This window comes from Pinus tabuliformis, chromosome 3_1 (genome assembly GCF_031772625.1).
Source record: "Pinus tabuliformis cultivar Carrire ecotype Pingquan chromosome 3_1, CPIR1, whole genome shotgun sequence".
In the NCBI taxonomy this organism is placed as follows: domain Eukaryota; kingdom Viridiplantae; phylum Streptophyta; class Pinopsida; order Pinales; family Pinaceae; genus Pinus; species Pinus tabuliformis.
In genome coordinates, this window is record NC_142301.1 from 982476852 (window position 1) to 982489670 (window position 12819).

The window sequence follows — 12819 nt, forward strand, 5'->3', positions numbered from 1 at the left end:
TAAAAGAAAAGGTTAAAGCTGGGAATGTTATGTATGTTGATGGTCTAAAGCATAACCTATTGAGTTTCAGTCAAATGTGTGATCAAGGAAATGAAGTAGTATTTCGATCAAATGGATGTGTTGTTCATGAGCTTGATACAGGAGAAACTGTGATCAAAGGCATAAGAACTCCAAATAATTTATACATACTCAAGGGAGGACAACAACAGTGTTATCTAAGCAAAAATGATGAACACTGGCTATGGCACAGAAGATTGGGGCATCTAAGCTTCCCTCAAATAAGGAAAGCATGCAAATTCCAGGCTGTTCGTGATCTTCCTGATATCAGCATTCCAGAAAATACAATATGCAAATCATGTCAATTTGGTAAGCAAACCAGAGCACATTTCCCAGAGAAGGAAGGATCAACTAGTAAGCCTCTTGAACTTGTTCATACTGATTTATGTGGTCCATCAAGGAAAAAGTCACCTCGTGGAGAAGAATACTTTATATTGTTCATTGATGATTTTTCCAGAATGTGTTGGATAGGACTTCTAAAGAATAAAGATGAAGCATTTGAAAATTTCAAAGCCTTCAAAGCTTTGGTTGAAAATGAATCAGATCACAAAATCAAATGCCTCAGATCTAATCAAGGAGGAGAATTTACCTCAGATGAATTCTTCGACTTTTGTGAAGAACATGGAATAAAAAGAGAATTCTCCACCGCAAGGACTCCTTAGCAAAATGGAGTGGTAGAAAGGATGAACAAAATTGTTCAACAAATGGCTCGTGCCATGCTAGATGAGTCTAGAACTCCTGCAACCTTCTGGGGTGAAGCAGTATTTGTTGTCGTCGCTATTCTCAACAAAGCAAATGTTCGGGTAAACAGCACTCAAACTGCACATGAACTTTGGTATGGTAAGACTTCTACTATAAAATACTTCAAAGTTTTTGGAAGCAAATGTTACATCAAAAGGACTGATGAAAAACTTGTCAAGTTTGAACCCAGAGCAGATGAAGGCATTCTCCTTGGTTACTCTTCCCGAAGTAAAGGATATAAGAGTTATAATAAAATACTTGGGAAAATTATTGAAAGTATTGATGTTGTGGTTGATGAAGGAGGCAAAAATCCAAAGCAGGTAAAAACCGAAGATTGTGGAGAAGATGAGGATTATCCTTCCACATCAAATCAGACTAATTCTAAAGAAGAAGAAACCAATGAAGCACCAGAAGAACAAATAATGACAGAAGAAAAGACTCCATCGAAGTATGTTTAGAAAAATCATCCAGAGACTCAAATTTTGGGACAGAAAGAGGCAGGTGTGCAGACAAGAAGAACTATTATAGAAGCTTCAAGCTATCTAGCATTGCTTTCCTCCATTGAACCTCAAAATTTAAATGAAGCATGTAAAGATGAATGTTGGGTCAAGGCCATGAATGAAGAACTTGAGCAAATTGAAAAGAATAATACTTGGGAATTAGTTCCTAGACCTCATGATAAGAATATCATAGGAACCAAATGGATATTCAAAAACAAGCTAAATGAAAATGGTGAAGTTATTAGAAACAAGGCCAGACTTGTTTGTAAAGGATATGCTCAACAAGAAGGTATAGATTTTGAAGAAACTTTTGCACCTGTTGCTAGACTTGAAGCCATAAGAATGTTCCTTGCTCTTTCTAGCTTTCAGAAATTCAAAGTATACCAAATGGATGTAAAATATGCCTTTCTTAATGGAGACTTAGAAGAAGAAGTATATATTGAGCAACTAGACGGATTCATCCTTGGAAATGATCCAAAACTTGTATGCCGACTCAGAAAGGATCTCTATGGTCTAAAACAAGCTCCAAGGGCCTGGTATTACCATCTTGAAAAATACCTCCATCAACAAGGTTTTTCAAAAGGATCAGCTGATAGCAATCTATATACAAAGATTGATAATGATAAATTGCTAATACTTGTTGTGTATGTTGATGATATCATTTTTGGTAGTAATGAAAATGCCATGAGTCAAAACTTTGCTTTGGTAATGCAGTAAGAATTTGAAATGTACCTGCTTGGTGAGCTCGCATATTTCCTCAGCCTACGAATTCAACAAAATAAAGATGGTATTTTTCTATCACAAACCAAGTATCTCAAGAAAATCTTGAAAAGGTATGGCATGGAAGATTCTAAACTAGTATGTACCCCCATGGTAACAGGATGCAGTCTCAGCTCAAATGATGAATCAGCAGCAGTACATCAACCAACCTACAGATCCATGATTGGCAGTTTTCTTTATCTAACAAGTACCTGACCAGACATCATGCATGCAGTAGGAATAGTTGGAAGATTCCAAGCAAATCCAAAGGAATCACATCTTTAGGCAGTCAAAAGGATCTTCAAATATCTTCAAGGAACTCAAAATTTTGGTTTATGGTATCCTAGGGATACAGATCTTACACTTCATGCATATACAGATGTAGATTGGGCAGGAAGTGTGGATGACAGAAAGAGCACTAGTGGTGGTGCATTCTATATGGGTTCCAGATTAGTGTCTTGGTTCAGCAAGAAACAAAGTTCAATTGCATTATCTACAGCTGAAGCAGAATATGTGGCTACTGCATCATGCTACACTCAACTCCTTTAGATGATGCAAACATTGCAAGACATTTAGATCACATGTACTCCACCCATCTCCATTCTATGTGATAATATAAGTGAAATCAGTATTTCAAGGAATCCAGTCATGCATTCCAAGACCAAGCACATACCCATCAAATATCATTTTCTACATGAACAAGTGCTTGAACAAAAGGTCAAATTGGAGTATGTTCCCTCCAAAGAACAGGTTGTTGATATATTCACCAAACCACTGCCCAAAGAGACATTTGAATATCTCAGACAGAAGCTGGGAGTAGTTGATGCATCATCTTGTTGTTAAAACTTCTCTATTTCAGAGAAAAGTCGTAGTACGCGAGTTTCATGAAGTGTATCTGTGTACATACGCAGGTTGCTGTGGATACAGTCGCGTATATGTTGGTTTGAAGAAAAACAGTGGATGAAAGGAGTCTGATATGGGTCTGACAGTGATCATCTAGCACATGTTCAAGGGGAGCATATACTTATAGTAATGCATTGTTGGCATTATCTTAGAAGATCTTGGTACAAATTCACAGTTGTTTTTTATTCAGGAGGTACAGGTTCAGGGGAAGATCATGGTTGTTGGTTTGGATGGTGATTGACAGATGCTGCTAATGATAGTTTATGATAATTGTCATAGTCTTGTTTCTTGTTTCAGATATTTGGTCTCTATGTCATGTATATCTTTTAATATCAAGGTCATGAAACGACCTATTTTGTTTCCCCACTATGCATGGGATGGATGATGTAATGTTCTCGTATAAACATTTGGTATATACCCACTTGGTTGGGTGGATGAGTCAAACTTGGTATATCCCCACTTGGTTAGGAGATGGATGTATGTATGAGTCATTGGTGATAGGAAGGTCATTTATGATGTATGTATAGAGGAGATGGATGTATGTATGAGTAATTTGTGATAGGAAGGTCATTTATGATGTATGTATAGAGTCATCTATTTGCAGACCTTGCTTACATTCAGGGAGAGCATGGACATCACACTTCAACATATTAGAGAATTCAACATGTATTCAGGGGGAGCATAACCCTTTGCCCTTGATGACAAAAGGGGACAGTGACTTGGGGTTGCCATCAAGTCCAAAGGAGGAGATTGTTGGCATTATGATACAGATTTGGCACTATGACACAGGTGTTGTCCTTGATGGCAACTCACACAAATGACAGATCACAGTTCAGGCTCACAGAATGAAGAAAGAGAGGTATACGCAGGTTCCACATTTACCAAGCCACGTGTACATGTGGGTTCACAGACCAAAAGGCACGTATAGCATACACACACACTTTCATGGAAGGGAAGGCACATACATGTTGGAAAACTTAGTTTTGGTCTGTGGTATTTGGTCCATGGTATTTTGATCCATGGTATTGGTCCAAGGTATCTTGTCCGAAGTATTGACCCTAGGTATTTGGTCCAAGGTATTGATTCTAAGTGGTTTTGGACCATGGTATTGAGTAAGGCCTAAGACTATAAAAGGAGGAGAAGATCATTAGGCAAAGGCACTCAAGCATTGAATATCTAATTAAGGGCAAGATCTAGAATACAAGTCATTGGGTTATGGTGCACACCTGGATCTGAATCAAGGATGAACCTGAGTGCTTGATGAAGGATAAGTTCTATTAATGGGTCAATATCTTAAGGCTTGAAGTGAAGTATCTTTGTGTGGCTTTGATCTTTTATCTGAATAATTGACGCATGTTGTAATCTGTAAACATGATGATCTGGGTATAACTGATGTCTAAATAGGTGTAAAGGTTAAATCATCATTTACAGATCTATACGCAGGTTCACTATAGTAAAGGCGCATATACACGCTGGTTCGACATTTCAAAATAGTGTATACGCAAGTTCACCTTGATAAAAGTGCGTATTCATGTAGGTTAGACACATTGAGGTAGCGTATACCTCATAAAATATGCTTTAGCTACTTCTATTTGCTATTGTAGTGTTCTGGGTTCTAGTTCTTGTTACTATATTCTGGTTACAGTATTCTGAGAAGTGATTATTTGATTCAGTTTTGGTTGGTGCAAAGGAAATTGGTTGATGCAGATATATTTGCTATTTGATTGATGTTATTGATGGATCCAGTCTGAAAATTTATGAAATGTGATCCCTGGAAGAAAAGAGAAGGTTGTAGCCTTCTGTAGGCCAACACCTACGTACTAGTAAACACATCAGCTAGTACAAGAGCTAGGGGGTTGTAGCTCCCTTTCAGGAGAAGATGGAGAACGAGAGAAGGTTGTAGCCTTCTTCAGGTAGAAGCCTACGTACTAGTATAAGACTGCACCAGTACAAAATTTGTAAAAAGAAGTTTCTTATTAAAGGAAGATAGAGACGATTGCAGCAGGTGGTTTTCACCCACATTGGGTTTCCACCTTATATCTTGTGTTCATGTGTGTGATTATCTGTTCTATTTTTACTTCTCTTGGTTACTGTTTATATGGTTTTGATGCATAGATTAAAGATAAACATATGAAGAATTAACTAAATTATAAGTTTACAAGACATACACTAGTTGCCTTACATACAATTGCGTATACATGCAAGTTTCATTAACCAAAGTAGCATATATGAATCTGAATATGAAAATGAAATATTATTGACTTGATAACACTAATTCACCCCCCCTCTCAGTATTATTTCCAACACTTTCTTCAATGTGTCAATTGCTGAAGTCTTCTCGACGAACATATGTGCATTATTGACCTTTTTTTTGTTGATCACACTTAGCACGCACTGCTATCGAGTCTGAAGTTATGTGATCACACCTGCCTGTAGGGTGTGAAGGGCTTCACTAGGAAGCTTGGACAAGTTCAACCCGATATGCTTCAGTGCACTAACAGTAGCCTTGTCAGCTTCCGCTTCTACAGTCAAAGCACCATCCCGCAGTGCGATGGCCTGGGGAACCAAAGAGCGAACCATCTCCGCTGCTTCATAGGTACCTAATGCCAAACTAGTTGATGATATGCTGCTTTGCCCTACACTGGTCTGTAGTTGAGAAGTTTGGATCTGTAGCTCACGCAGACCTGTCTAAATAGTCACCAAGGCTTGTTTTTGTTGTTGTTCGAACTACTGGAGCAGTTCCGGGGTCACATCCCTGACCTTATCTCCAATGTCGTCTAAGTCACCTTTTGTCAAGGTGATCGGGTCAAGAAATGACTTAGAGGCCTTAGACTTCTTCCATGACCCATCTTCTTTCTCCTGCTCCTAATTCCGCTTTATCCTGAAGGGGGTGCTCTCCTGGTCTCCACCACCCTATTCAGATTGCTGCTCATCCTCCGTCTGTGGTGAAGGAGATTTTTGACTTCTGTCAGAGTCACACTCTTCTTCATCTTCCTTCTCTTCTGCATGGTCCTTATCAGTGCGCTCTACTTCATCTCTGGCTTTTTCCTCTACTTCCTTTTTCCGTCATTCAGCCATCTGCTGCATTTTCAACCAAGCCTCTTCCTTCTTCTATTTTCCCACATACTTACTGGATCCTGCGGAAAAATCTGAGGTCATGTGCCATTTTGCTAGCCAACAATCGATGACCGCTACTATCGCATAATCCGTCACAACATATGGGAGATCATACCATTCCTGTTCTGGGTCCTTTCGTGCCCAGATGGAGATATATTGGAAGTCCACGTTGAACTCTACATATCCCAACAACTGCTCATAAATAGTTGGTGATAGTCTTAGCTTGTAGTTGATGACCATATTAATGCTCATTTCCATCAAAACCCAGAAGACCTTGCTCTCGTGCACCCGCTCAACATCCTTTGTGGCCCATAGCGAAGAAAACTTTGTTGCTTCTAGAAAATCTATCATGATCGGAGGAAATCAATTGTCCTCTGGCAACTACCATGTGACCAACACAATTGATAACAACATCCATGCATAATGGAACGTCTTTCCTTGATCCTGCACTTCTCTGCATTTCGCAAGGAAATCGCTGCAGAGGTAGCGCGTCCAATTAAATTGTATGCCCTCTGTGCACTGGGATGCTAATGAGACTACTGGTGTCACACCTCATCTGCGTGAAATTTTTGCATAATCTTCCCAGCCAAGATCTGGGTGGCTACCTTGACCGCGGGGTCGGTTATGCTTGAAATTGAGTATTCGCATGGCTTTTGGGCAAGCTTAAACTTGTCCTTCATTTGCTCGACGAGGTCGCGCTCACCCACCTTTCCGCCAAATTCCTTGGCTGGATTTTATCCTAAATGGGGTAGTCGAGTGATCCTATGGATCAGCATATCAGTTATCGGGATTGGCTCCTCCAACCAAAGGCACCTGTCATGTACCAGGCACAGCAATTGTTTGATAACTATCAAGTTTGTGGGTACACAGTGGTAATGCGGCACCCATAGTAGGTTCAGCAATCCTGCCTTCTCCACCCCACAAATCCACTTCACCGACTCTAACACAGTGACACCCAAATCTTTATAAAATGCCCTCTGCATGAAACTATCAATAGCCAGGTAGGGGAAATCACTCAATATCGCCAAGTCCCAATCCTCTAACTTCATATGTGGGACACGCGCCAAGTGCGGACCTTCAAATGTGATCTGATTGGGTAGTAGAGGTGTATTAAGCAAAAATTTCCCCTCATCTGGGTCCTTTGGGGCCTTAACCTTACCCCAGCACGAAGGAATGTATTCCGGTAGCTTTGAGATAGGGTCTACACCCTCAATGTCAATGTCCTCTACGCCTTCATCTACACCCTCGTTGGATTCTAGGTTTACCACCTTGCCTTTCTCCTGCGTGGTGGGCTTCTCTTTCTTCTGGTGCTTCCTTGGTGACTCGCACACCAGCTATGTCACTTTCTGTTTTCCTTTCTTAACCTTAAGCCCCTCTTTTGTTGAAGTAGGCCTTGGACTGGGCAGCCTCGACGACTTTGGCACGTTTGTGAGAACCTCCACACTTACGACCTCAGGGGTAGCTCCCTCATAGCCATCGATCCTCCAGCACTTGCTATTTCCGTGAGTGCCAACATCAGACTATTAAGGAGCTCTTGGGTTTCCTTAGGCAACTTGTCAAACACCGAACTGGCCACCAAAGCCTCAAAACTCTCAGGGTTCATATGTAACCGATAGCTTGACACATCAACTCTCAAAATGCAAAGTGTTTTTCTTTGGGTGGCCATCTGTAATTTATAGGAAAATTAGATTTCAAATCTGATCGTTCCCCCCAAAATCCATTCATAAATGCTATATTGGCAGCAGATTTCCAAATATCTCGCATTTGAATTCCGTCTTAAATGCCCCCCCCCCCCCCCCCCCCCCCCCCCCCCCCCCCACTCCTCTTAGCCATTTTCTCACTGTCAAATCATGAACAGTGACCATAACAGTCACTTTCTGGCTGCTCTACATGGTCTCTCCTCCTATAGCACAGCTCCCTTCATGCTTTTGTTGATGCTGTGACATTCTTCCATCCCGCGCAGTCCCCCAGTCGCGCAGCTCTACAACCCAGGCAATGTAGTTTATAGTCCCGCGCCTCCTTTCAGCTGCCTAGAGCACTAAGACTCTGCTTTCATCATATAGTCATGTGGTCAGATCCCCAGTGTATGGCTTCAATAGGCTACCATTTACCTTTTCGGGAAATGGATCTCCATTTAATTTCACCCGCTAAACTACTCCACCATCGGTAATCTCCTTAATGACATAGGGCCCCAGCCAATGCATCTAAAATTTTCCTGGAAATTTTTCAAACTTGCTGTCATATAATAAAACCAAATCATTTACCTTGAAGGTTTGCAGTTTGATGTGTCGATTGTGCCATGCCTTTTCGTGCTCCTTCTGAACTTGCTAATGGAATCTAGCCAAAAATATGTCTTCTTCAAGTTCTGTTAGCTGCACAAGCCACTCCTCCAGGGTTCCGCAATCTGCCATTCCTGTGAATTCCACAATGCATAGACTAGGTACAATGTACTCCATTGGCATCACAGCTTCTACGTCATAAACCAACCTGAAAGGTGTCTATCCAGACATCTTTTTGAAAGTAGTCCTATAAGCCCATAACACCGTGGGTACGTTCACGTCCCAATCATTCCTTTGTGCATTGCAAACCTTCATCAACATGTTTTCCAATATCTTGTTAAATGCTTCCACTATCCCATTAGCCTGTGGGTGGTATGGCATGCTCTTTTGATGATAAACTTGGAATTCCTCCGTCAGCGCACTGATTGTTTCATTAAGGAAATGTGTACCATGATCGCTAATAAAAATATTTGGGCAACGAAACCTAGTTAACACATAATCAAAGAGGAACTTTGCTGTTGTTTCCAATGTATAGTCCTTCACGGGCTGCGCCTCCACCCATCTAGTCAAATACTCCTTCACGGTGATGATATACACACATCCATCTTCTCTCCTGAAGGCTGGATTAGTCCTACAAAATTGATCACCCACTTCTCGAATGGCTATAATGACAATTGTAGATTCAGAGGAAGCTTATCCCTCCGCGATGGCCTACCCTTCCTCTAACATGCATCACATGCCTTACAATAAGCCTTGGAATCCTTATGCAGCATTGGCCACCACAACCAAGTGTGTAAAATCTTCTACGCTATTGCTTTTCCTGCATAATGTCCTCCCATGGCACCTCCATAAGCTTCAGTGAGGATGTTGTTCCATTCAAAGTTAGGTACATAATTTCGCAAAATTTCATCCAAGCCCATTTTATATAAATTTCCTGCAATGACAGAAAATTCTGCCATGCACACCACCATCTCCTTGTTTTGTTGACTAGTATACCCTTTTGGAGTTGTCCCCGTCATCAAGTAGTGTATGACATATACAAAGTGATTGTCTGCGACATGCACTGCAAAGAGCTACATGTCAGGCAGTCCTTCCTCCAAATTAGTAGGCTCCTCTCCTGTTTCAATGTGCGACAGATGATCTGGCCCTGCATTCAATTATCCTAGCTTCCCAATGACTTCAAAATCATATTCCTGAAACAGTAGCAACCATCTACATATTTCCCCCCAAGAAAGGCTTGTTAACCAAGTACTTAAATGCAGAATGGTTTGTATACATCTTAAATTGTCCACCTAGAAAGTAGTGTCTGAACTTCTAGAGCACATACATGTTATAGCACCATTTATCACCCTTGGTATTTGTGATGTTTGGTTTATGGCCTAGGGCAACCCCTTCTTCTAGACTTGGTCCAAATATTTTAAAAACAATGTTTTATTCCCTGTACGCTACTTTTCCCTAAGATAAAAGCATGTACACACAGGTTAGTCAATACTCAACCCGCGTATATGTGTTAAAACACTTAAAAAAATTAAATTTCCTTATTTATGGGCATATTTCATGGTTTTTACTTGTTGATTACCTCCTATTGCCTGTGGCTCAACTATTTCCCAACTGAAAAACTAATTGGGAGAAGTATAAATAGACTTCTATGGGAAGGCCTTAAGGGGGAGAAGAGATAGAGTTATTATACTGAGGTTATCCGTAACTGAGTCTGATATATCCCTATGCCTCATGCACTTCCCCAAGCTTCAGGAAACCCTTGTTTCCTTGATTATAGATATTCTCCTTCTTTCTTGAGATATCATGGTGTTGGTTATGGAAGAAGATTGTTGAAGGCTGGGATAGGACGAATCTGGAGGACGGTTCCGCTTGGAGCCAGAAGAAGAAGACTCAGGTGAATTCTCTCCATGTTATTTATAGCTTACTGCAATAAAAGAAATGTTGTCTTGTTTCCAAAAATAACTTTGTTTATGCATCAAATCATGTTGTAATTCATGTATGAATGTTATTTTGATGTATAACTGATCATTAGTTTATATGATATAAAGTTAAATTTCGTGAATATGCTTTACTTCTATACTGCTATGTATGTTCAAATTGAATGATTTTCAGGTCTGAAGAACATCGGGAGTTGCAGAGGGTCTGAACCCTGTGGGACCTACTCAAATGAAGGAAATCCGGGTACGGTCGCTCTTGCATAGTTTTTTTATATAAGCATTTTGCTTGAGTTGTATGAGTGTTTCTTTTTGTAGTCTGCTTCTACTCTATTGGGGTTCTAACCCAAAGCCCTAGGGTACTTATTCCCGTAACAAAATTGGCGACTCCACTAGGGAAAAGGGTTGTTCAGTGTCAATTAGGGCTCAGTCTTTGGTTTGCTTGTTGCTGTAGTCTTATTTGGTCTAGTAGAGTTTCAGACCTTAAGTCTGATCTTTTTGATCTGCCTTTGTTTTTTATTTTTCTTGCAAAGCTTTGTATACACACTTTACTCTATTTACAGTAGCGTACACACGCTAGCTTCTGTGAAGTGAACCCGTGTATATGCGAGTTTCCTTTATCAGAAGCGCATGTACATGCCTCTGTGCTTGAACATAGTTATGGATACCATTTTTTGCATTTTTTTTTCAAATCTCTCTGCCCAGAAATATTTGTTGCCTAGTCTGCTTAGTCTCTGAGTGGTCAATTTTTGAATCAAGAATTTCATTATTTTTGCAAGCTTACTATTTTGATGTCTCTTCCTCATTGAAAATATTTGGCCTAGGTTTTCTTTTTGAGCGAGTTTGTAATTGGTGTTTTAGCACACAAAACTTCGTTCAGAAGTTCTTGATTGTTTTGGTCCTCCAGAACGGGAGATTATTTTCAATCTCAGTGTCAAGCTCAGTTTTTGATCTACGTGCTTTGATTTCCATCATTTTGTGGCCTTATAGCTTTTCTTGCATTTTGAAAGTACTTTTGACGAATTTGAAAGTATTTCTTTCCTGGCTTCTTGGTCAGTTTCTCAAGTTCTTTGCTGTTGTTTGGGTCGTTTAGTACAAGTTGAAGCCTTTTTTCTCAAGTTTTCATTCATTTTCAAGTTTTTAACTTGCAAGGACTCCTTGTGCTCTTCTTTTGATCTTTGAGTTTTAGTGGCGTGTAGAGTGATTTCAAAAAGTTGTTTTGGTTATTTCTTGAAAAAGAAAAGATCTCAAAAAACATTGTTTTTGTTTTCTTTTGCCAAGTTTGATTTTGGTTTCTTTTGATTTTTTGGTTGTGAATTGTGATCTTTTGCGATTTGTCCTTTTTTTTGGAGAGAATTTTGTATTCAAAATTTATATTCTCTTCAATACTTAAGTTGGCTTATTAATAGTTATAAACAATTGCTTTCGTTTTTTTTAGAGTGATTTAGGATCTTGCATCTTCATTACACCTTGCATTAGGGTAGTTTGCATTATTAAAGCATCAATAGTCTTTTTAGTTTTTGCATGTGTGAAGTGTGTTTCAAGAAAAGAAAAGAAAAAGTATTTTTCTTTATAGAAGTTTCGTAGAACCCATGTAGAGATCTCTTTTCATCGAAGAACAAATGATTGCATTCATGTAGTTAGCTTTTCATTGATTTCTTTTGCGTCATACAAACACCATTGGTTTCACTTCCATCTATGCCCTTGACTTAAAAGAACAGCCATTAAAATCAAGTGCTTAATTAAAATAAACTAGAACTTTTGTATTTTCATCAGAATACACCAACAAGTTTAGGTTTATTAGGGCCTTGGATTAGGCGAGAGGAGAGTTAACTCTCCAAGGCCGCTCTAAATTGCAAAACATAGAAGTTTGATTAATGAGAAAAATCCAATAGCGTTAGGGAGACCGGGAAAGCTTTGTGACTGGGAGTAAAGCATGAGGGTTAGTGAAGATAAGGACGAGAGATACCCCCTCTCTTACTTGTCGGATCCTACCTCATGACTATTTCACCCAACTTCTGATATGAGATGTTGAGCATAGTTTCCTATCCTAGGAACCACACAGGTTCCTGCAGAGGGGAATCCCGTGGCACCTGAGGTTGACATTGTATCATGCTCAACAGTACTTCTGGAGGGCACCCTTGCGAAGCTTGGGGGCTTGAACCGGAAAAGTCTGTTTTTTGGAGGTCAGTGTAACTACCTCTAATACCTTCGCTAGTAGATCTGGGGCGTAATCACCCCAGTCTATTTTCAGAAGGCCCTTATTCTTAACTTTCTTGTATTTTGGTGTCTAGTCCTAATCACCTAGAGCGAAAATACTTGAGATTTTCTTGATTGCTGGTATCTTTACGGACATTTTAGTGAGTGTTCTATGCTCCTAGTCGGCCTAGCTTTATAATTTTTAAGTCTTTATGTAGATCTTTTAAATAATTCAAAGTGGTTGACCAACCATCTCGAAGGTCTAGGAGACTTTGTGGGCTTTCACCTATGAGTCTGGAGTCTTCTCCTAGAAGGCGTATGAGCGATTCT